Source organism: Dermacentor variabilis, chromosome 3 (genome assembly GCF_050947875.1).
Source record: "Dermacentor variabilis isolate Ectoservices chromosome 3, ASM5094787v1, whole genome shotgun sequence".
Taxonomy (NCBI): Eukaryota; Metazoa; Arthropoda; class Arachnida; order Ixodida; family Ixodidae; genus Dermacentor; species Dermacentor variabilis.
Genome location: NC_134570.1, coordinates 11308117 through 11334802, shown reverse-complemented (window position 1 = coordinate 11334802; position 26686 = coordinate 11308117). Strand labels below are relative to the sequence as shown.

The following is a 26686-nucleotide window of genomic DNA, read 5'->3' as shown; positions in this document are numbered from 1 at the left end:
CCATTACTGTAGAAGCGTTCCGTTTTTCCAATTGTCATTGTAGAATGCAGTGAGTTGCTGTATGGCCTGATCGTCGAGGTTGCGTAGCAGTGCATAGTGAATGCCGTCTGCTCCGGGTGCCGTGTTACGTCTTATGCCGTGTAGGGCTGCCCTTACTTCGGTCTCTGTAATGTCGCCGTCCAATTGGGTTTCTTCCTTACGTGGATACTCTCTGTACTCCAGTCGGCGACCTGTAGCAATGTATCTCTGTTGCAGTGTTTGGAGGAGAGCGTCATCATTCATTTGTTCTTTGTGGATGATAGTGCGGACGGTGTTGGGTGTGTACGTTTCTGTGTGCGTTGGGTTGAGTAGTATTCTGAGGCGGGACCACGTTTTCGAAGTATTTAGTGGGCCATTAAGGCGGTCGCAGAGGTTGTGCCAATTGTTGTTAGTGAGGCTGGTGGCGTATTCTTCAGCTTCTGCTGTGATCCGGGCGATTCTTTGTTTCAGCCTACGGTTGTGCCGCTGCCTCTTCCAACGTTTGGTCAGGCCTCTTCGAGCATCCCAGAGATGGAGCAGATGTCTGTCCACATCCGGCGTCTCTGTTGTTGCAGTAGGTTGCTTAGTAGCAGCTTTAAAATCTGCTTGTAATTATTGTGTCCACTCGTGTAGAGATGGCGCGTCGTGTTGTTGAGATTTGGTTCTGTTGTGCCGGAAAGCGTCCCAGTTCGTTATTTTAATTTGAGGTTCTGGGGTGCGTATGGCCACCAGTTGGACTTCTGTGGCTAGAATGCTGTGGTCACTGCCAAGATTCTCCATTAGGTTGTTCCAGGAGCATTGAGTCAACCCCTTGACCATTGTTAGATCAGGGCAGGTATCCCTGCTTACGCTGTTGCCCATTCTCGTTGGTGAGTCCGGTTCAGTCAGCAAAGTGAATTGATGAAAGCTCATGGCGTGGGCTAGACGGCGGCCTTTTAGAGTTTCTGTTTGGTACCCCCAGGCTGGGTGGGACGCATTGAAATCTCCCAGAATAATCAATTTTTGGCTTGTTTACTGGCGGCCGAAAAAAGTTGTCCGAAGTCGTCTCGTCGTGATTTAGGTGCACTGTAGATATTAAATAAAAACAAGATGGTTTGATATCGATTCCTAGGTACAATTTCTAAGAGCACATGCGGAATATGGGAGCTGTAGAGCGTGTCCTCGATCATTGTGATATGTTTGGACACAAGGGTAACAGCTAGTGGTGGTTTGGTGGTGTCATGCTTGTCAGTGTATGCATTGTATCCAGTCAGTGTGGGAGTGCAATGTACTTCTTGAAGTGCTATTACGTCTGGTGGGTGAAGCTGTGTGGCTAAGAACTGTGTGAGGGAGCTCCTCTTCCTCCGGTGCCCTCTACAATTCCGTTGCCACACTCGGAAGGAGGTGGCTGCGCGTCTCTTAGGTTTGCTGGCCATGATTGGCTGATACCGCCTAAACTGGGTGGGGTGATGAAATTAGGAAATTCGAAGGCGCAAGTTCGAATCAGTTGGCGCAGGACAGGAGTAACTGGAGATCGCAGGGAGAGGCCGTCGTCCTGCAGTGGACATGAAAATAATCTGAAGATGATACCTTGCACATACTTTCTAGTGATAACACTAGAAAATATAATACGGACAAATTCCTAACAACTGCACATGCCGCGATTTGCTCTTTATAAGCCTACATAAATATGTGCTAGCTTATACAGATCTTGCAAACGCATTCGGGGAACCTAATACGTGAATAGACGTTAGCACTGCACACTCCATACCCCTACAATGTTCACGAATCTATCCGCAGCAACTCACGAGGCGCGCTGCCAAAACGGGCTTTTTTGATGATGCAAAATTTCCGCATAAAACGAGCAGAGAAAAATGACGAGAAGGTATTTACAGTACTGACGCAAAGAATAAGGAAAAAGCAAGTAGTGACACTACTACTTGTAAAGTTAACACACTGATTTTCATCTAGTCAGAACGATCGTATTTGCGTCTATTCCTTTCGTCTACATTTGCAGTTATTCCTGCTAACCTGCTTTCGTTTGTATTCCCGGGAATTGTATTGTATTGCGAGCGCGGCGGTAGCAGGGCCGTCTATTGCTTCTACGCGCGGAATGTACAAACTATGTCTGACTGACTGAGGACGGCACTATGATAGGTTGAATGAGGCATAGCATTCCTGACTTCGAAAGCATATAAGGAGACGACACCACAACGCGCAGTTTACCAACACACCCACTTAATGGCGATTCCTAACTTCCTAGCGTGTGGGCCCGCAGCGTTCCCGGAAAACTACGGGGCCAGTTTCCCTCACCTCTCCCTTTTGATTAGCTCTAGTATAAGCGCGTTCCAAAGCTGTAGAAAGTCCGAAGTCGCCTAGGAACCTTCAAGGTCGTCTGTTGTACAGGAGGCTCATAGTCGTATTGTTCTGCGCGGCTCGTCTAGCCATTCATAATTTTTACCCGGGAGCGCAGATTTCGGACTCTCGACAAGGCTTATGACATCGCGTCAAGATTGTTGAGGCAATCAGAATTAGCTAAAGGACAGCCTGCACCAGAATCAGAAAGACCGCCAGCCTTTATAACAGGATATTTTAAATGCTCTCCCACACATAAAGACCATCTTACGAAAATACCACCCAATATTATCAAGTAACGAGCATCTCAGAAAAGTGTTCCCGGTAGTACCAAGGGTAACCTATCGCCGCAACAGAAACGCTAAGGACACGTTAGTGCACGCAAAAATCATCCAACATCATTTCCTCGTAATAAAAGCATGTTGTCACCCCAGGTGCCAAGCCTCCAGGCAGCTTCAAAGTGACATTAGTATGAACATGTAAGAGCCATCAGACGCCCATTTGAAAGAACGTACCGACGGAGCGGAAGTTTAGAAGCATACAGAAATGCTAAAAAAATACACAATGTAATGCGCAGACACATGGAAAATTTAGGCAAACGGCGCAGGCGCGATTTCTGCGGCACGCTGTCTCCTCACACGTCTGTCCCACGAATTTTTCTAGAAATTCGTTCCTTAAGCGGACCTGTAACACAGAGCTTCCCATTTCGTGCTCTCGCTGTAGCTCGGGACAAGTGTGAGATAATAGTTGCAGATGAATTTTGTGAGTTTATTTCCAGACCTGCTTTTTCATCGCAATGTGCAGAATTTTGATATTTCAGTAGTATTAGCTAAGCAGAAAATCACTGCTTTCTACTGGGCCCAACATTCTCAATTAGATCACACTTTCACATTAAGCGAGCTTCAATCTGATATTGCATCATGTCGCCAAAAGTCAGTTGCTGGGCCGGACGGTATCACGTGCAATATGCTAAGAAACCTCGGACCGACAGGTACAAATGCTCTCTGTCAGGAGTGACAATCATAAAGAAAGAAAGAAGACGAGGAGGAAGGAGTGGAGCGCGAGCGCGTGGAGCCGCCATCTTGGGGAAGGGGCGCGCGCAGGAAAGGACGTGGTGGCCGGGCGCAGCGTTCCAGGAGAAGACGGCCGGAGATCGCCTCTCTGGGTCCTGCCCCAAGTCCTAGGCGACACATCGACGCCCCGCCCGAGTACCAGGCTCGGCGAGCAGATGTCCGACGTCGGAACTACCGCTGGCCCGGACCTACCCGCCAGGACATGTCAGCGTTTGTGCCGCTGACCGTGGACGCGCGGAGGCTGGCTACAGCCAGTCACTGTCCCGTCCGGAGAACTACGCTGGGCCGGCGAGCACCGGGAGCGCCAGCCGGCACGAGCCGCGCTCTGCCGGAGCGCGACAGACCCGCAGCGACCGGGCCTTCGTCACGTCGGCCGGGGCATCGGGGACGCCGGACACTAACAACGACTGACGACGACCAGTCGCATCGACGGACCACAGACCGGGGGGACGCCGATACTCGCGTCGAACCAAACCGGTACTGTAAGCGCCACTAGGCGAGATGACTTAGATGCCTATATACAGCGTTTCGAGCGAATAGCAACTGGACAAGGCTGGCAGAGGAGTGACTGGGCGACGGGGTTGAGTATGTGTCTCGTGGGGGAAGCGTTGGCCGTGTACAGTCGGATGGCAGCGACTGACGCACTAGATTATGACAAGGTGAAGAAGGCTCTCTTACAACGCTTCAGACTAACGGCCGAAGGTTTCAGGGATAAATTCCGAAGCTCCAAGCCACACGATAACGAGACAGGCCAGCAATTCGCCGCTCGAATCTCCAACTACTTTGATCGTTGGTTGGAGATGGCTAACATAGAGAAGACATTCGAAGACTTGAGGGACAACATGATTGCAGAACAGTTCCTAGCATCATGTCATCAGGGCGTGACAATATTCCTGAAAGAGCGCAACTTGAGGACGGTGGCGGAACTATCTGAACATGCCGACCGCTATTTAGAAGCCCAAGGCCAAAAGAATTTGGGAAAGGGGAAGGAAGATAAAAAGACACCAGATGAGAGAGAACAGACTCGAAGCACAATCAAATGTTTTATGTGTGACAGGATAGGGCATCGGGCTGTGAATTGCCCCTTGGGTCGTACTCGCAGTTCGACGTAGAAGTGCGAGGGGTGCGGACGGCATGGACATACAATACGAACCTGCCGAGCTAAGTCAGAAAATAAGACTGCCTGCATTGTTGCGAGCGAAAATCCCATTGCTGTTGACAGTACGCGAATAGAACAGAAGGAGGCCAGCGACAAGGCAAGTGCTGTCACGACGGCTCCGAGGTCAGAAGACCCGGAAACCTCGATGCCAGTAGTAGTGGGAATGCTGCAGGGACGAAAAGTGTCGGTACTAAGAGATACTGGGTCCAACATTGTTCTGGTAAGGCAGTCCATGGTGTCCGACAGAGATATCACTGGTACAGAAACACCAGTTCGATTGGCGGATGGTACAGTACGGCGAATGCCTATGGCTCGTGTGTTGCTTTTGACGCCTTATTATTGCGGTTGGATTGAAGCCCGATGCGTCAAAGAACCGCTGTACGACGTCATTCTTGGGAATGTGCCAGGAGCCAGAAGAGTGGATGATCCAGATCCCCTCTGGAGTTTTCCCAATATCCAGATTACACGTAGGATGGAGCATGAATCCACCGAAGCCGGGGGCAGAGATAACGAAAGAAGTTCGGATGCGTATATCGGAGAAGCTAGCATATTGTCAGTAGAGAAAAGCACAAGGAACCAGGATAGAAAAGATGCCGGTATAAAGAATACTTAAGGCACCGGCATCGATATTACCGCGAGAGAAATGAAGAAAAGGCAAGAAGCAGACAGTACGCTTCGACATTATTTTGAAATTTTAGGGAAATGGATTCAGAATAAGAAGAGCCGGGTCGTACATAAGTTTGAGAAGGTTGGAGAATTACTGTATCGAATAGCCAGAACCCACGAGGGAAGAGAAACACGACAGCTAGTAGTGCCAGCGAGTTTACGAAGAGCAGTCCTCGAGTTAGCGCATGGCACTAAAGACGACCAGCCGAGTATCAGAAGAATTCTTTTGGCCCTGCATGCAAAGTGACATTAAACGGTTTGTGCGATCCTGCGACATATGCCAGAGAACCACACCAAAAGGATTGGTATCAAAGGTTCCTCTAGGGACTATGCCTATTATTGAGCAACCTTTCCAGAGGGTCGCAGTGGACATTGTAGGCCCTATTAACCCAGCATCGAATAAAGGAAACAAGTACATTCTCACGATGGTGGATGTTTCCACTAGATATCCTGACGCTGTCCCATTAAAAATGGTGGACACGGTAACAATTGCTGAGGCTTTGGCAGAAATGTTTACTAGGTATGGAGTCCCGAAGGAAATACTGACGGATAGGGGAACCTATTTCACATCAGAATTGATGACAGAGATTTGCAGACTGTTGTCTCTACGACACCTTTTGACGACGCCATATCACCCCATGTGTAACGGGCTGGTAGAAAAGTTCAATGGCACGCTCAAGAGCATGTTACGCAAGGTGTGTCAAGAGAAACCCAAGGAATGGGATCGCTATTTACCTGCACTCTTGTTTGCGTATAGGGAAGTGCCGCAGGCTAGCACTGGATTCTCACCATTCGAGTTAACCTATGGCAGAGCGGTGAGGGGACCATTAATGGTTTTGCGGGAAATGTGGTCGAACACGAAATTGAAAGAAGAGCAAAAGTCCTCGTATATCTATCTATTGGAATTGAGAGATAGGCTAGAAGAAACCTGTCGCATGGCCCGAGAGAGTCTTACCGAAGCACAGGCATCCTACAAGAAATATTATGATAAGAAAAGCAGGAAACGAGTTCTTCAGGTTGGGGACATGGCACTGGTGCTACTTCCGAATGACACCAACAAGCTCACCATGAGTTGGAAAGGACCATTCAATGTGAGCAAGAGAGTAAGCGACGTGGACTACGAGCTAGAAATCGGAGAAAGAAGAAAAGTATTTCACGTCAACATGCTGAAACGATACGAGTTGAGACAACCAGAAAATGTAGAGGAAGTTGCAGGAATGGTCATCACAGAATCAGACACCGAAACTCCATACGAAGCAGAAATCCCTACGTACAGCAGCAAGAAAACAATGGGTCGAGAGAAGGTGGTGATAAACCCTACTTTAAGCGAGGTGGAAAGAGAAGAAGTGCAGACCGTGCTAAAAGAGTTTGATGAAATATTCTCGGATCTCCCGGGCAAGACGACAGTGCTCAAGTGCAGCATTCGATTAACAACTGACAAGCCAGTCAACGTAAAACAGTATCCTCTCCCATATAACGAAATTGGGCAGATGTTAGAATTGGGAGTTATCGAGCGTTCTACCTCTGCGTACAATTCGCCTCTGGTGGTGGTAAAGAAGCCCGACGGGTCTAACAGAGTCTGTGTCGATTTTCGGCGCCTAAATAAGGTGTTGGTGGATGATTCAGAACCAATACCACGAGTGGATGCGGTTTTTGCGAAGGTTGCCAAGAAACAGTTTTTTTCTAAGCTGGACCTAACTAAAGGGTATTGGCAGATACCCCTTGACGAGGAATCGAAAGAAAAAACAGCCTTCTCATGTGCGCGGGGGTTATTTCAATTCAAGTTTATGCCATTTGGACTCAAGACTGCTGCACCGACGTTTACTAAACTTATGCGAATAGTACTTCAGGGACTGCACAATGTGGAACACTATATAGATGACATCTTAGTAGCGACAGATACTTGGAAGGAACACTTGGAAATGTTGCAGGAAGTGTTCGATAGGCTTCGCGCGGCGGCGATCACAGTTAAGCCGAACAAATGTCAACTTGGGTTCCATGCAATTACATTCCTTGGTCACACGTTGGGCATGGGCCACGTCGCGACCCATACAGACACCTTAGAGAAGATCCAGAGTGCTCCTAGACCAGTGAATAAGAAACAGCTGAGATCCTTCTTAGGGCTTACAGGCTACTATAGAGAGTTTATCCCTCAGTACGCGGAGATAGTGAGTCCCCTTACCGATCTCACGAAAAAGAATGCTCCGAATATATTACCCTGGTCAGAAGGTCATCAACACGCATTTGAACGATTAAAGAAATGTATGGCGGAACATCCGGTTCTGAGGGCACCGGATCTCAAGAAAAAGTTCGTTCTGCGAACAGATGCATCGGAAAGGTGTGTAGCCGCTGTGCTGTTGCAGGAGGCTGATGGTGTATTGCACCCTGTCCTTTATGCAAGCCGAAAGTTGAATGACCGGGAAAGAAACTACGCTACAGTAGAAAAGGAATGTTACGCTTTAGTGTGGGCTGTCAAACGATTTCATATTTATCTATATGGGACTCAGTTTGTTGTGCAAACTGATCATCAGCCACTAGAGTATCTAAACCGGGTAAAGCACAACAACGCCAAAGTCATGCGCTGGAGCCTAGTGTTACAAGAGTATGACTTCTCGGTGCAGTATATTAAAGGGCGAGACAACGTGGGTGCGGATTTTATGAGTAGAGTGATCTTTTAGGAAGCCAAAAGGTGCCGCTACCAAAGTAGAACAGTGCTGTGTGAATGGTGGCACCGTTGACATTGACGTAGTGTTAAGATTCAGCAGAAACTTGCGTGATGTGCGTGTGGGTGCAGTGAAGTGCGGTGGAGTGCAGTGAGGTGTGAAGGAAGAAACGGCGAAGAGAAGTTATATGTGATGTAGTGCAGTGAAGTGAAGTGCAGTGACGTGTGAACGAAGTAGTGGCGAAGTGAAGTTATATGTGGTGTGGTGAAGTGGAAGTGCAGTGTCCGTGTACATCCAAGAGGTGACGAGCAGTGAGGGAAGTTTTCGCGGAGCGAAAACTTGGAAAACAGGGGGGCCATTGTCAGGAGTGACAATCATAAAGAAAGAAAGAAGACGAGGAGGAAGGAGTGGAGCGCGAGCGCGTGGAGCCGCCATCTTGGGGAAGGGGCGCGCGCAGGAAAGGACGTGGTGGCCGGGCGCAGCGTTCCAGGAGAAGACGGCCGGAGATCGCCTCTCTGGGTCCTGCCCCAAGTCCTAGGCGACACATCGACGCCCCGCCCGAGTACCAGGCTCGGCGAGCAGATGTCCGACGTCGGAACTACCGCTGGCCCGGACCTACCCGCCAGGACACGTCAGCGTTTGTGCCGCTGACCGTGGACGCGCGGAGGCTGGCTACAGCCAGTCACTGTCCCGTCCGGAGAACTTTGCTGGGCCGGCGAGCACCGGGAGCGCCAGCCGGCACGAGCCGCGCTCTGCCGGAGCGCGACAGACCCGCAGCGACCGGGCCTTCGTCACGTCGGCCGGGGCATCGGGGACGCCGGACACTAACAACGACTGACGACGACCAGATCGCATCGACGGACCACAGACCGGGGGGACGCCGATACTCGCGTCGAACCAAACCGGTACTGTAAGCGCCACTACTACAGCGAATAGACGATCGCCGCACAGACGTTTGTAAACGCGGTAGTGTGAGCGGAAAGCTGAGCAAGGGTGGACGCATTCCGTGTGTGATAAGTGTTGAATCTGACCGTCTGTTCCTGTTACTAAAATAGCCGATTGAATGAATGTTACGTGTGTATTGCATCTTGCGTTCGTGTGTTCCTTCCGCCCGCTGAAGCAAGCGTACCAGGCGTTAACGTACGCGTGACACTCTCTTAGACATCTATAATAATTTATGGATAGAAGAAACTGTACCTGACTCTTGGAAAGTCGCTCGAATCATACCAATTTTAAAACCGGTTAAAGAGCTCTTGTGCCTTGAATCTTTCCGCCCAGTTAGTTTGACAAGTTGTCTATGCAAAGTAATGAAGAAAATGATTGACGCGCGACTTCAATGGTGGTGTAATGAAACGGATGTGTTGTCTAACTACTTAGTAGGTTTTAGAAAACATAGATGCACAATGGATGCAATATTAGATACAGTAGCCTGTGTGGAACACGAGCGTATACGTGGAAACATGACGATAGCAGTATTCCTAGACATCAAGAGGGCATTTAGACACCAAGCGGGCAAGAAGGCAAGAGGGCAAGTATGTTGGAACTTGGACTGTCTGGTAGGTCCTTGCGATGAATTTCTGAATTTTTATCAGGTCACAAAATATTTGTTCAGACGGGTGAAGGAAAGAGTGCTGAACATGTTGTCAAACAAGGAGTACCACAGGGAAGCGTACTCAGCCCCTTTCTTTTTAATTGCGTCATGGCTGATTTAACAAGAAGACTGCCATCACAGTTAAAGTTTTCACTGTATGCAGATGATGCGTGTATTTGGACATCAGATCGGCTTGGCGGTCCCTACGTGGGACTAGCCTGGTGGCGCGGGGCCTCCCCTGCGTCTTCTCTGGACCGAAATAAAGTTATTTCACTCACTCACTCACTCTGGGTCTAATGCTCAAATACTTCAGATGGCATTGCCAGACGGCATAAATATCATTAGCCAATTTTTGAGAGAGAGAGGAATGGTTCTATCACACGCAAATACAGCTGTATTGCCCTTCACTCGGAGGCAGTTAAAAAAATTTACCCTTAATCTGGAAGGACACCCTCTAATGATTGTCACACAGCATATATTTCTTAGCATAATACTTGATAGGCAGCTATCCTGGGCATCCCACATAAAAAAAATTCGAAAACGAGGTCAATGCCACAGTGACTGTACTTAGCAGACTTGCAGGTACATCATTGGGCGGATCAGTATCGTCCATGCCGAGTGCTTAGAATGCATTAATACGACAAAAATTGCGTATTCCGCGCCAATCTTACACGGACTTTCGCACACGCCAGAAGAGCGAACTCGAAGACTTTTAGCTAGAGAACTACGTATATGTCTAGGAGTTCCACGAGCGACTTCTAGCTCTGTTGTAATAGCTGAGGCTCGCCAATCACCATTTCCAGTTATGGGAACTACAGAAACATGCCGACACTATTTCCGTCTTCAAACACAGGATAAAAGCCGCCCATTGGCTCTAGACATAATGAAACGCGATAGAAGTTATGTTCATATAGAAATTCGAGAAAATCTTCACATATTGCCAAGAAATGAAATTTGGAACTCAGACGTCGAATATCCTCCATGGCTGCTTACAGTTCCACAAATCGAATTGTCAGTAGACGGGATATTCAGAAAACGAGAAATGTTCATTTAAGCTGCTCAACAGCTAGTACTTTACCAGATATAAATGCGGTATTCAGGATACACACACGTCTACACAGATGGCTCCAGTACAGCAAGCTCTTCAACTTCATCATTCGTTATACTGCACCTCAACGAACAAGAATCATTTATTTCGTGTGACTTCGTCCACAACGGCTGAACTGTTCGCAATCCTATGTGCGATAAAATTTATACTGTCAGTAAGAGATGCGCAACCATGGCTAATATTCAGAGATTCACAGGTGGCTCTAACATCACTCTGCAGCACAAAAGGGAAAACATTGAAATTTTGTATAATACACGAAACACTTAAACACCTCACAAAGGCAAGCGAAGCGAAACATACAATACCATTCCAGTGAATACCAGGACATTGTAACATACCTGGCAACACAGCAGCCAATGCAGCAGCACGACAAGCACACCTAAAAGATGATGCGGTTCCGCTTCCAATATATCAAAGAATGAATTACGCTGCATTATAAGGACAACGGCTTTAAAATGCGTAGAAACACTTGGTTTGAGCAGAATTCTAAGAGCTTGGACTTATATCATATTGATCCGTTAACTGAATTCAAATTTTCATTGTCATTAGACAGAACTATGGAAACCCTCATTCATCGATTAAGGCTAGGCACTGCCTACACAAAGCATTTCTTACACAGAATTGGCCGTGCGGAAACCCCTGAATGTGATTTTGGATTTGTAGACGTATATATCCCCTCCTTCTAGATTGCCCACATTACGACACACCAAGATGCCGACTTAAGTCAACCCTAATTAAATTAGACCGCAGACCTTTCAGTTTAAAGAAACTTCTGGGTCTTTGGCCAACAACGTCCTTGCAGAAGAGCGCTTTAAAAGCACTAAAGACTTTTCTTGAAGATAGCGGCATTGTTGGACGTTATTAACGCTTTTATTGTTCCTTTTTTATTTGTTTATTTTATTTATTTATTTACCCACAGCGCCATAGTGGCTTACTGTGGGGGGATTGGGTTGTACAAAAGAAAAAAAATATTACAATGGCAGTCACAATGACAATGCAAACACTTCATTGTCAGTAATTTTAACAAGAAATGAAGATAAAGCATTCCATTCTCGAACAGTGTGAGGAAAAAACGACATCTTGAACATATCGGTTCTTGACCTGAATTCACGCACTTTATAGTTATGATCAACCCGCTCGGATCTGTAGTGTGGATGAAAAATGTACTTCTCCCTAGGAATAGCGACCTTATTGTAATATATGTTATAAAAAAATTTAAGCCTTAGCTTTCTTCTACTTACTTCATGGGGTTCCCATTCTAATTCCTGTTTTATGCCAGACACACTAATGTATCTACTATTATTCCCAGAAACATAGAGGGCCGCTAAGTTCTGGATTCTATCTAATTTTTGTCTGTCGGTCTTTGTCGGCGACCCCCATACAGTACAAGCATATTCCAACGCGGACCTAATATACGTTTTAAATAGTAAATCCCTAGAGTATTGCGGAAACATTCTCGTGTTACGGCGCAAAAAACCCAACATTTTGCAAGCTTTCCCAGCACCATAATCAACATGTCGATGCCAACATAGTTTTGAGGTGATGTACACACCTAAATACTTATATTCGAGAACAGTTTCCAATAAGTCGCCGTTTATGTTATAGACGTCATTAGGTGCATTCTTGTTCTTCGTGAAACACATGTGCACTGTTTTTAGCAAATTTATATTCATGTGCGACTGTTCGCACCACCGGTGCAATGTATTTAGGTCTTCCTGCAAAGCAAGCGAATCCTGGGAATTTTTCACTTCTGTGTAGACTACACAGTCATCAGCGAAGAGTCGCATGTGGGAAGTAATATTCTCTGATATGTCATTAATGAACACAAGAAAAAGCAACGGTCCCAAAACTGACCCCTGTGGGACGCCTGACGTGACGGAAGTTACATTTGATTTGGCTCCGCTTATTGTGACATACTGACACCTTAAACTTAAATATTCCCTAATCCATTCTACAACCTTCTCATTCACATTTAAACAACGCAACTTGTGGGCTAAAAGACCATGATCTACTACGTCAAAAGCCTTTTTAAAATCAATCAATATGCAGTCAATGATGCTACAACGATCCATAGCTTCGCATACCTCATGAACAAACTCGGTTAGTTGTGTAACACAGGATGTCCCTTGCCGGAAGCCGTGCTGATTTGGTTTTAATAAGGGATTGAGACGATTGATTATGTTCGTATATAGGATGTGCTCTAGAGTTTTACAGACATTACTTATTAAGGATATAGGATGGTAATTAGAGACCAATTCCCGAGGCCCGGTCTTATGAATAGGGAACACGCAGGCAAGCTTCCAATCTGCAGGAAGAGAACTAGTGAGCAAGGATTCCTTGAATAGGAGAGCTAAAAAAGGAGATACAGATTCGGCACACAACGTTAAAAGGCCATTGGACAAACCATCAGGGCCTCCAGCTTTGGACACATCTAGTCGTTGAAGTAATGCAGTAATTCCCCTTTCATCTATTTCTATGGGTACCATAGGATTAAGGTGAACTGGCTGATAAGGGATGTCACAAGTTGTGCTGGGCCGAAATACCGAACTGAAGAAATCATTTGAAGGAGTTTGCTTTTTCAAGACTGCCATCTATCATGTGGCCATTGTGCGCTATGGTTGGAATGCCTACATTATCTTTACCATTGCGTTTGACGTATCGCCAAAATTCCTTTGGGTTCTTTTGGAACCTTGACGAGAAGGAGTCAAGGAAGCCCTTTTTAGCTTTTGCAACAGCCATCTGTAGAGCATTGTTAGCCGCCTCAAAGTTTGTTTTCGTCAAGGGGTTTCGATTCTTCTTATATCTTTTAAACGCTCTTTGGCGTTTGCTATGAAGGCATCGTAAATCAGCATTGAACCATGGCTTATTCTTCCAACGCCTTGGCGACTGCACCCATGAAGGAACAAACCTTTCCTGTAAATCTAACATTTTGTTTTTGAAACTAAGCCACAGATCATAAACACTGCAAGTTTCTGACTAGCCCTCGTAAAGCGGAAAGTAAGCTTCTAACGCTAAGTCTATTTCTGTAGTATTAGCTTTCGAGTAATTATATATCTTTCTTGCTGCATTCGATTTTGCTTTTTCATACGACACCTGCGTTTGACAAAAAACTGATTCATGATCACTGATTCCTGGCAGGTCTAAAGTGGACGAAACCCAAGCTGCCCGATTTGTCAGTACTAAATCTAATATATTGGTTAGTCGAGTTGCTTGGGTCACCATCTGGGTCAATGCGAAGTCATGCATGATGTTTACGAATTCTTTTCCTGCACCAGAGGCAGCTCCGCACGAGCTAGATTGTTGATTAAAACAGAGCTCTGGTAAGTTGAAGTCTCCTCCTATCACAAGGCACTCTGCTTGTATCATTTCTACTGTTTTGTACAATTCTCGCATTATATCAACCGAGCTTCCAGGGGGCCTATAGAAGGAGCAAACAGATAAACCTTTCCCGTTTGGCAACCTAATCCGGCACCAGACAGCTTCGTATGACCCAACTGGCACTTCAAGAGGGGAGCAAGATATAGTATGATGAACTAATATAAAGACACTCCCTCCGTGACTGTTCCTGTCTTTCCTGTAGCATGTGTAATCAGCTGCAGAAACTTCACTATCTCCGATATCAGAATGAAGCCATGATTCTGTGCCCAGAACCATGGAGGGCTCTGTCATGCGCAGTAGGTTTTCCAAATTTTCCGCCTTATTTCTGATGCTTCGGCAGTTCACAACCAAAAAATAAATGTTAGATACTGATACCGCCTTGTATCATGCACTCTCAACAACTTGCCCTAGACCTTCGTCATACACATATTTTGTATCATTTAGGTGCAGAACATCATACTTCAGTTTTACACGAGTGCCTTCACTCTTATGCAGCTTCGAAAAATCCCACAGGAATGTCCTTTTGCGACGTATAGCCTCAGAGAAATCTTCCGATATACTAACAGTTTTCCCTTTCAGCTTCTTCGCGTTGGCTAAGATGCTTTGTTTTTCTTTCAAAGAAGCAAATTTAGCAATGATAGGTCGTTTCCTTCCTTCATGGTGTTTCCCCAGTCTGTGCGCTACTTCAATGTGCATGGGGCCTACACCAAGGTCAGACACTATTTCCATGACGTGTCCTTTAGACGTCTCGGGAGGCTCGTCAGTCTCTGTATCAGAAATTCCGTAAAATAGCAAATTAGAACGTCGACTTCTGTTTTCCAGATCATCGACTTTCTTCAATAAGTTCTTCACCACAGTTTGGCTCTCTTCGCATTGTTTCCTGCATGTGGTTGAGGTTGATTTAATGCCTTCAAACTGTTCGATAGTTTCTTCTAAGCTCTCGATTCGCTTCATCAGGTCATGTAATGCAGTCATACTCTCCTCCTGGTTTGCTTCAATAGCTTCTAATTTCGATTTAATTTCATTCTGTCCTTCCAGAAGCATGTCTAATGTACCTTGCATACCGGGTCCGGGATTCAACTCGACATCCCCACAAAAAAGTAACAAGAGAAAATAAAAAAGCATAACTACGCAATAGGACAAAGCGTCGCCGCTCAGAACGCTTGACACATCGCGACTGTGCGCTTGCAAACACAATCTATGGCGAAACCGGCAAAACATGCAGATCAATGTGACACGAATCCTTAAAACAATCACCAACCTGCGTAAGCAGAAAAAATTCCGTCTAACGCAACGGCGTAGCTGCGCCGGTTACACGCCCCAAGTTGACACTGACGGTTCCGCCTTCTTGTAGGCTGCATACGTGTCGATGCGGCTCCCAATGTTCGTAGGATGGCAGTGGACACTTGTCAAACTCAGCTGGAGCACATTTTCCGTCGATGAAAACGTTGAAAAGAAGTTTCGACATTTCAATGTCGCTGTATACATGCATGTGTTTGTGAAATATGCTATGTTGACTGTTCTGTTGTGACTATATGTGATAATGCATTTACACGATGTATGTACCACCCGCCCAGTAGAGACTGTGTTAGTAGGCGACAATATCATTTGTATTTTAATACCTTTAGCTACATAACTGTGGAGACATTCACCTTGTATAGTGTATGTACCATGTGTTTCTTACGGCATAGTCTTCCTGTGAAAAGGTTGCGTGATAAGTCCTGGTGCTTGTGTGAAAAGGTTATTTGATATGTAGTCTGGAACCCTGTATGTTGTATGATGAAACCATTGAATAGATAAGGAGTAGCCGGTGCCTTAAATTGTGCGTCAACATCTCCTTATATCCTATCAATGAAAAAAAAATTAAAAGCACCGCAAATAGCTATATACAGACGAAGTGAACACTAGTTTTACTTGCACTAGTTCCCATGTAATTTGTAGGTTGGAATGTTCCATCTGTATGAAACAATATGACCCGCCGTGATTGCTCAGTGGCTATGGTGTTGGGCTGCTGAGCCCGAGGTCGCAGGATCGAATCCTGGCCACGGCGGCTCCATCTCGATGGAGGCGAAATGCGAAAACACCCGTGGTACTTAGATTTAGGTGCACGTTAAAGAACCCCAGGTGGTCAAAATTTCCGGAGTCCTCCACTACGGCGTGCCTCATAATCCGAAAGTGGGTTTGGCACGTAAATACCCCATAAAACATGATACAACATGTTGGCGAAATGGGACAGTCACTGAACGCCAGATTAAACGGACATCGCACGGACACAGCTAAAAAGCTTCCCAAAGCCGTCGCCGAGCATTTCAACCAAACAGGTCGTAACTTTGATGATCTTCAACTCTACATCCCACAGACAAATTTCAGTTCTGCGTGAGACAGAAAATACTGATAATCATATCTCATTGCAACCAATAGGCATCCAAGGTTCTTGGTTGCAATGTCTTGCAACCAAGACATTGCAACCAATAGGCATAGATGTTTCAAAGGGAGCTTTAGAATCTATTGGATATGCTAAATCTCAAACTATAGACAACAGCACCTAGTTATTTTTATTTCTAACTGGGTTGCTTAGTTATTTTTTTCTCTTCCTTTCTTTCGTTTTCTTTTTTTATAGATATATTCATTATTTTTTCCACGAGCACCACTTTCTAACGCGACCTTTATTCTGTCTTTCAGATAGAGGATAGTTCACCGACCTCCAATAGAGCAGATAATCCCTCACCCCCTTTTCGTCGTCCAAGCCCCTTCCACGAAAAAAGGAGCTTACATGGACAGGTCAACCGGATGACACATGACGCTACCTCACATTCTTGCACCGACGCTGAATAGCCCACTTTTCTTTTCAATTTTCACCCTTGCTGCTAACACAACCTCGTTCGTTGCTTCCTCCATCCTTTTATCCCACTCTCCCCTTTACAAGCACCGTACCTATGTGTACTGTGCGGAGGAAACCATATGTCGCCTTGAAAAAGACAAGTCCAGTTGTCGAAACTTGGCTCCCGCTTTCACCTTGTTCTCGTTTTGCTCATTGGCTTTCTTTCTCTAGTGAGTTACGGAACGCTTTTCCTGCACCAATGTTATTTAACTTGGTAGTAAAGCGATTTACTGGCTCCGGGTCATTGCCACAAGAATACATCTAACCACTTCAATAACAGCAACCTATTATGAAAAGTAGTTGTGCATATTACCGTACACCCTGCCAATAAAAAGCGATACCAATGTTTAACAAATGTTGAGGTAATATCCTTAATAGGCACTGGTTCTTATAGCTGGTATGGCGAGAGAATGTGTTGCTGTCATAAGAAAAATAAGGCATGCTTGCGCACGAATATTTCGTTCGCGATTGAAGCAGCATTATCATTCATTTAGAAATCTGACAGGGTCAATTTTTGAATTATTTGCTTGGCGTGCTTAAGAATAGGGGGCTCGCAGGGTCTCACGATTGACAAGCGAGCCACGTACATGCGTCTACTGGGAGGACGATGACGATGCCGGTCGGCAAAAAGCAGAAATGTGCGAAGAGAAAGAGAAAAGAAGACAAAAATGAAGTCACCTGAAGAGAATTCACGTGAAGCGCGAGGTGAGGGCAAAAAAGGAAGGAAAAGAACAGGGCAGATGAGCTGGCGCAACACTTTTTCCTGCGCGCATACTTGAATTGAAATCTTTTTAAATGAATCAGCTGACTCGCTCGTATCGTTATCACTACATAGTCTGGTCTGAAACGTTCTTCCTGATTTCTTTTTTATAACAGGAGCAAGATTAAACGCCTTTTATTGTTGAATTGTAATGGATCATCCATACTTCCCGCCGATAATTTTCGGCATCTAAAATTTCTGTGGAAGACGAACAAATGCGTTTGACGCCAATGAGAGGCGACGTTATCAAGATTACACTGTAGAGTTCCCCGCCTAAGTTTTTACCTTCATAGACCTGGTTTATCCGCAACTGACCTCTGCTCCTTGTGTAATGAATTAGAAACTATTGTCCATTTCTTTCTTTCTTGCCGCCGCTTCTCCTCCCTCTGCGGAATATTCCTCACATTGCCAACTAGTAAACTGGGTTTAAGAAGACCAAGCATTTTGTCTTTTGGTGCCTCTCAATTTTGGCGCAAACCATGGTTCGATGATTACTGCTCTGCACAAGCTCACTGAACGCTCCCAAAGGTTACGCTGCAAGAGTGCCGACCGCAGTATATTTTTGTTTAGTTCTTAGTTTTATTTTAATTTTTTGTTTTCTCAGTTTATATATAGGCCCTCTCAAAATCTGTGTTATCAGTTAGTTGCCAAGTGCTTCCTTCTGAATGTTCGCCTTTACCTCTTTCGGTATGTTGTTGGGTGTACCATCCGATCTGGCCAATCCCCCTCGTGCGGAACGCTGCTAGCGCGTGACGGCGAAAGACGTGTGGTGTATCGGCTCCGTCGATTTTCGGCTGGAGTCATGGCTCAATCCTCTGCACCCCTACAAGACCAACGTCAATCGACGCAGCAAACCGTCTGGACCACGTGGATACTAATGTTCGCCAGGTGGGACCACCTTTGAAGATTTTACGACCGAATTACACCCACCTACGCGGGCGACGCCGTTAGGCCACACGGCGACGCCGACGCCCGGCGGCGTCGAACCGGCTTCCCGAGGTAAAATGACGGCTCCCGCGTCATTCCTGAGGGGTTACGATCCCGACGCCATGGCCTGGATGACGGTTTAAACATCAGAAGATCAAACCTCCGCTCCTATTCCTACATTTCGGCACCAATCTCTCAATGAAGCGGTCGCGCGTCGCTCGCTCGTTCAAGCCAAGACGGCGGCGTCCACCACCGCCCCGGCCTCCGGCACACCGGCCCGCAAGACGCAGCCTCCTGCCTCGCGCGCTGCGGGAGGCAAAGGCAAGGCCCTTACCAAATGGAAGCCTTGCCCATTTCCAAAACCGGGCCCTGATGACTTCGTGGTCGTGCTCAAGCCACGCGAACATGTGTCGCTGCACCAAGCCTTTTCGGAGAACCGCTACGGTGCCGCCATTACGGCCTACCTCGGTCACGAGGTGGCAAAGTCCGTTACGGTTCTGCCGTCTCGTGAACAAAACCTGATATTGATTCACACCCCGAACCCGGCGGCGGCAGATCAGCTCCTCGGGGACTTCTCAATCAACACCGAGCGTGCGGCGATTCCGCTCCACGGATACTTCAGACAAGACGGAGGCGATGTCTACCACGGCGTTATCGTCGTCAGCAACTCTGACACCACTGAATCGCTTCGGCAGCAGGTGCAATGGAGAGCAGGCACCATCGTTGAGGTGAGGAAATTCGGCTCCTCTAACAAAGCACGGGTAACCTTCGCCGGCAGGGAGAAACCGCGTTTTGTGCACTATGAGAACATGCGCACCCCAGTGCAAACCTACTACCGGACAATCCCGGCCTGCGGCCTGTGTGGGGCTGTCGGCCACCGAGCGGATGTTTGTCCCAACACGCAGCAGGACACATGCGGACTCTGCGGTCAACAAGCCCCGCTTGTGGAGGGGGTGCGGGCCCCTCACGAGTGTGTTCCGCGGTGCTCTGTTTGTGGCGGTGGACACGCCACAAACTCGCGGGATTGTGCGTCAAAATTGCGCACACACAAGATGGCCGCCCCAAAGGGTGGGAAAAAGAGGAAAATGGCGGCCAAGAAGAAGAGCCACCATCTTGGCCTCCCTGGTGAGTGACCGAGCCGGGACGACAGCAACACCAGCAGCACCGAGAAGCCGGCGCCACCTACTGGAAGAGCCGGCAAGCGACCACCGACGCAGCCGCCACCACAAGGCGGCACTGGAAAGCTGTCGACGTCGCCACCACGCGGCGAGGCCAGGGCCTGGGCCAACGCCGTGAAACACGGAATGCAGGTGAGCGGTACGGGCAGGGCAGCCTCCTCCTCCTCCCCCCTGCGGCACGCAGTGCCGAGCAGGCCAAGATAGCAGCTCTCGAGGGTCAAATTGAGATGCTGCTCAAGAAAATTGCGTTCCTGGAATCGCAGTCAAAACAGCCTACCACTCCCCCCTCTACCCCCGCAACCGAGGCTATGGAGAGTGAGCCCGCGGCACTATAGGCAGCACTGAGCGCGGAAGCTGTCCTTGAGGGCCGTCAGGGGCACGAATGGACGCCCGTTTCAATACCCTAGAAAGTCACATTTCCGCGGCAATCACCTCCGCCATCGCCAAAATAACTGAAAACATACCGACAATCGTCGCACAACAAATCCTCGCCTGGCGTCCGACGAACCAGCGGTCTTATCAAAGACGTGTCTGGCCGCTGTCCGAAGACGTCGCGCCGCACCATTGAAACTGAAGCAGAAGACAATGACAGCTGCTCGCTCTCCGGAATGGAGGATGCTCCCCTCCCCGCGAGTGCTGGCTTCGGAGTACGGAGCAGCGTCCCTGCAATCGGACTTTCCCTTCAATGACCATGGCGGACAGCCCTTCAATTAGGCGCTCTCCCCGTACCAATTCGGCCACCCCTATCCAAGTTACCCAATGGAACTGCCGGGGATTCCGCTCCCGCGCCAAACGGGCAGACCTCCGGCTTTTCCTGTCAACATTCGCTTCACTCCCCGTGGTGGCTGCCCTCCAGGAGCCAGGGAATGGCGCCACCCTTACAAATTATACCACGTTCCAGCAGGACCCCTCTTCCTGTATCTGCGTGCACAAAAATTATACAGCCAACGAGGTTGATTTGGAACTCAATACTGATTATTCCTATGTGATGGTCACCCATCTTCCGCTTAAAAAACAATACACACCATTACATATACTCAACATCTATTGTTCTCCCAAGCTCAAAAATGTAACTTCCACAGCCCTCTTCAGTCGCGCCCTGAAGGCTGCGGGCAGGGACCCTCTGGTAATCGTGGGCGATATCAACGCTCGCAGCCACGCTCTGGGGGTACGTGCGTGAAGCGCGGGCACAAGCTAGCGGAACTTGCGTCCACACTGGGCCTGACTCCACACCGATCCTGCACATCCAATGCGGGTGGGTAACTCCGTGACTCGGGACACGTGTACGGACCTTACCTTCACCAGAAACATTAGACGCGCAGAATGGGCCAACACCGAGGAAACCCTCGGCAGTGACCACTGCATACTCAACACAAACGTCAGATGCAAACCATTAGCAAGATCCCACGCCCAAGCCCGCCTACCCGACTGGACCAAGTTCCGGCAAAACTACACTTATTCGGCCCCTACTCATGAACAAGGTTACCACGAGGGGTCACAAGAATTGGTTTCACACCTTCGTTCGACAGAACCTGAAGTTCAACTATCGGAAGCCACGCCGGAGGTGGACAACCACCTCCTGCACCTATGAGAGGTGGGGCACAGCCTCGTCCGCAGGTGGCTCAGCCAAAAACAAAATCGGAAGCTCAAAATTCGCATCGCCGAGCTCACCCAACGAGCGGCAGAGTACGCGACCCAGCTCGCCGACTCGAATTGGGTGGACCGATGCAACACGGCCGCTAGACAAATGTCTAGCCGGAGCACCTGGTGCCTCTTGCGCGCCTTGATCGATCCGACTCAAACCAGAGCCGAGACACAAGAACATCTCCAACGGGCTATCCATAGCTTCGACGGAGACATCTCAAAATTAGCATCAAGCTACGCGATCAATACATCTGTATACAACAGGACCCCCGAGGGCCAGCGTACTCGTATGCAGGTTCCGAGAACGCGGAGCTGGACCAACCGTTCCGGCTCCATGACCTGAAGGCGGCTTCACTCAAATGAAGCGAGGAACGGCGCCGGGAAGAGACAAAATAACAGTAAAATTACTTGCCACTCATGCCAATCCGGCCTACGAGGCGCTCCTCGCATACATAAACTCAATCTGGCTTGGTGAGGCACCCCTCCCAATCGAATGGAAGACCGCCCTGGTCACTTTCATTCCGAAAGCCTGCAAAGCCATAACCACGGACAACCTCCGCCCCATCTCCCTCACGTCTTGTGCGGGAAAGCTGATGGAGACTATGGTGCGAGATAGGCTGTCCGAGTTTCTGGAAAACCAAAACGTTTTCGCAGACACCATGTTCGGTTTCCGCCCGCACCGCTCCACGCAGGATGTTCTGCTTCAACCAGACCGCGAAATTCTAAATCCCGTCGAGTACCCCCTCAATGACAAGGCAGTACTCGCCCTCAATTTGAAGAGGGCTTTCGACAATGTCACACACGACATAATTCTCACACACCTCTCCTAAACCAACTGTGGACACAACACGTTTCAATACATTAAGCAATTTCTCTCCGACCGGCAGTCGTACATCCGGATACAAGATGAAGAACACGGCCCCTACCAATTAGGCACCAGAGGTACCCCGCAGGGCGCGGTCCTCTCACCCCTACTATTCAATTTGGCAATGCTGAAACTCCCGGCTCAGCTGGGGTATGTAGAAGGCATACAGCACGCGCTGTATGCCGACGACATCACCATGTGGGCTAAACACGGATCGGTAGGAGACATTGAAGCCAACCTGCAGCAAGCGGTGGAGATCGTGGATGCCTACGCCCGCCGCTGCGGCCTTCAATGCTCGCCGGCCAAATCGCAATTTGTGCACATTCGCCCCTCGCCGAAGTGCACTACCAAAATCGAATTGTCCCTCCCAAATGGACCCATCACAGAACACGATGAGATCAGAGTACTGAGTCTCTTTATTCATAAACACCGCCGAGTCGACACAACACTGGTCAAACTGCGCAAGGTAGGGGACCAGGTGGGCCGCATGGTTCGCCGGGTTTCCAATAAACGTGGGGGGTTACGGTGCAAAGACGCCTTGCGGCTGGCGCACGCATTCTTAACCAGTCGAGTGTTGTACTCGACCCCTTACCTCCACCTTCGCAGGTTTCACGAGAACGCCCTCGATGTGATTCTCCGCAAAATTTACAAGCGTGCTCTGGACATCTCGGTCAACACATCCAACCAGCGCCTCCTCGGCTTGGGAATGGTCAGCACCTTCGCAGAACTGCGAGAAGCACACTTGACGAACCACTACACAAGACTCTCAAAGACGCCGTCGGGTCGTCGCCTTCTTGCCCGACTACACATCCATCATCCAACACTGACGGAAGAGCGCGTGCGCATCCCGGAAATCTGGAGATACGCCCTGCACGTGCGCCCTCTTCCGGCCAACATGACACGAGACGACCATAGTGGCCGGCGCCTCGCGCGGGCGGAAGCTTTGGCACTTCGTTATGGGAACAAGCACGGAGTATTCTACGTGGACGCCTCCAGCCCGCACCATGGGGGTTGGTATACGGCCGCAGTCGTCCACCAAAACACCGCGGTAAACGGCCTTACGTTCAAAGAACAAGACATAACACATGCGGAAGAGGTGGCCATCGCGCTCGCCGCCGCAGATCAGGACTCGCGGGTCATTATTAGCGACTCGCGAGGGGCCTGCAGAAACATCGAAAGGGCCTTTATTCCCTATTTGGCGTACCGCTTACTTCAAGGCAGCAATTATCTCGGGGTCCCCGCGTCCCGCACGATATTATGGACTCCCGCGCACGAGGGTCTCGAGGGCGATGAAGCGGCTGACGCCGCTGCCCGCACGCTCACTCTCCGGGCATTGCACTCGCCTCCCCTCGCTGCGGACTCCGACCCCAATCCGGCATTTACCTTTAAGGAAATCACCCAACGATACTAATATGGCTAAGCAATCTTTCCTAAGCCCTGTAAGGGACTTACGAAGGCGGAGGAGCGTTTACTCCTTCGCCTCTATACTGAAACACTGTTGTGCCCGGCAGTCCAAAAACATTTCGACCCTGCGTGCACAGGAAGTGCCCGCACTGTGTGGAAAGATATTCGGACATTTTCCACATGGTGTGGGCATGCCAATCAACCCCGCACCTTCCCCCTATACCAAACCCTACCCGGGAGGACTGGGAGGCGGCCCTGCTCGGCTGCTCCGACCTGGCGAGCCAGAAGGCCCTGGTCGGCCGTGCCCCAGCCGCGGCTATAGCCAATGGGCTCCTGTAATGAGGAGTCCACCTAGTCTTTATAAGGAAAGGCCCTTTATGGACTGCTCCATCCACTCCCTGCAAATACTTCGACCAATAAAGTTTTTCAGTCAGTCAGTCCCCTCGTGCGTATGAGCCATGTTTTGAGACGACGACGACGACGACGACGACGACAACAACAACAACAACGACGACGACGGCGACGACGACAACAACAACAACAACAACAACAACAACGTGGCCATGGGCGGGTGCAGACGCACCGCCATCTGTAGTCTGGTGACGTGATCGGGATTCCTCGGGGAGGCGGACCGTAGAGAGGACGTCTGAGAGTTGGCCGGCGACAGCTCCAACTCGTGAGTCCCGGCTACGGTGTCATGGCATTGCTCCACCGCCCCTGTCCAGCCCTGTGAAGCCGTAACCTGCCACCATCCATTGCCACGAAGGCAACCGCTTGGCCACGTCAGCGACCGGGCGCACTACCGACTACGGCCACGTCCTGCGCCACTTGGGTCACGAATGCATTGTCACCACTGTGGGAACCAGTTCCGTCAACCAACAGCGACGGAGGCCGACGCCTGCGCCACGTCGGCGTTACAAAGGCCGCGTCTTGTGACACGTCAGATCGGCTACCACCATGCCGTGACGGTTAGACAGTTCTGGTGCTATAGCCCTATTGTGAACTGATACAGTCTAGCTTGGGTGTTGGTTTGGTGTGCATGATTTGCGAAGATAGTGATTTAGCGGATGGTTGTAGGGTTATATGTAGTATTTCTTAGTTTTTTTTTGTTTATTCATTTTGTGTTATAAATGCTTTTTGTATAATGTGCACGTTGTCTCCAGTCTGTTTCTAAGGCGCCTAAATTCGTGACACATGGTCACTGACGGCGGACACTTAAAAAGTGGCGATAGCTAATTTCGCTGCAACACGCATTCTGTGCCCTTTGACCGGAGTGTTGTGTGACAGAATCCTAGTTAATCTAGGAATGTTACGAAGCCTAAGACTGAGTCGTAGAACGATGCGCTGATACAACACCGATAGCACACACAAGTAGTCGAACACCGTCGGCTTTCAGTGAGAGGCTCACATGTATGAGTACACAAAAGAGCTCCTGAGAGAACAAGTCAGCCCAGCGAACATGACGTCGTGCGGTGAATCCAGATATAATCTACTGGCGCTGGTCACTTGCGCAAGTGATACGAAATATGACGGCGCAAACAATTCATGCCGTGGCGCCCATCTTTCTGGCTGGCTTGCTTTCGGCACTCCACGTCCATGCAAGCATCGTGCCTTTTGGAGCCACGTCCATGCTAATTGAGGGGAGTCAGACCTTCGCAATATAACGCCGCGCAACACGCCCTACGGCGCCCATTAAATTTGCGAGCTGCTTCCAAAGCACGTATCGCCGCCAGGCGACGCAGTAGCGGCGGCGTGATTGATGTCGACGCGAGACTCTCTGGCCGAGCAAGTGCTGGACGAAAGACAAATGGCAAACATAATCGTCTGCTGACGCCCCAGAGAGACTTGCCAACAAGCCTCGACTCTTCTCGACATTACGTGGCCTTTCGGGGTGTTCTCGTATTCTTTCCTTTCATTTTTTGCCCGTCCTGTCTTTTGCTTTCTACCGCCCGGCGTCGGGTTTGTCTCTGGGCGCCCAAGTGTAGTGCCGGTGTTCGTGTGCTCTTTTTCCCTGCGGGGGAGCTTTTGTTGAGCAAGCAAGTTTGCAGAGTTTTATGTCCGTGCGGCATTTCTCTCAGCTGGCGGGCCGACGGTCGGCGCGACTAAGACATATGGCCCCACCAGATCTGGAAGACGTCGTGGCCTTGCAGCAGCAGTCGCCCTATTCTTACTATCGCGCTTGCGGAGCACGTGTTTACAGGCGCCGTGATTTCAAAAATCAGAAAGCGTAATCGTTATCCCTGCCATACCAAGTAAAAGGCTAACGGTGGTTGCTTTTACTTGTGGGCGAACTGCGCGAGGAAGGGACAAGAAAGGAAACAAACACGAGCGCAGAATATCAACATACGACTTATTTGAAGATACACAGACCATATATGCTGACGCGAATGCAGACGTGGTTAGTCGGGGAATAAGTCTATCTGCTATCCAAGGTAGCCAAGCTCCTTATCTGTCAGATGGATTGATGGGGTGCTGATGCATTTGTCTCTTCTGTCGATTGCGTGGGCCTCAAATATTTCGCGCGTGAGGTGATTCTTGCATGTATTCAGTATAGTGCTGCACGCAAAGTGTACTTTGCAACCGCTTCACGTCGACACGTGGAAAGCCAGATTGCTTTCTTGGCCGGTTATGAGCGAGCATGAGTGCTCACTGAGGCGGTCATTAACACAACGCCCCTTCTGTCCAATATAGCAGAGACCACATGACAAAGGAACATCGTACACAACATTGCTTCAGCAATCCATGAATTTCTTCACGTGTTTCTTCCTATACATATCGGTCGTCTCATCGACTCGGTTGACCAGCCTGCATAAACGTGCCAGTTTGTCGGGCGCCGAGAAAACAACTCGCACCCGGGTCCTTCAAGCAATTTGCTTGATGTGATGTGAAATCTTATGAATGTACGGTATGACCGTGGTTTTCCGCTTGTCATTGGTGATGTAGTGCATTGGTCTTCCAATTTGCATTTATTGAAGAAGCTTCTCGGCAGTGCTTCGCAGCGAAAATTCCGGGAAGCCCGCTCATCGTAGCCAGCCAA

The 26686-nt window shown here is 48.8% G+C and overlaps 1 pseudogene; it reads left to right on the top strand.

Moving 5' to 3' along the window:
• Positions 1-18635: 18635 nt before the first annotated feature.
• On the top strand, positions 18636-23988 carry LOC142573886 (uncharacterized; annotated as a pseudogene).
• Positions 23989-26686: the final 2698 nt, after the last annotated feature.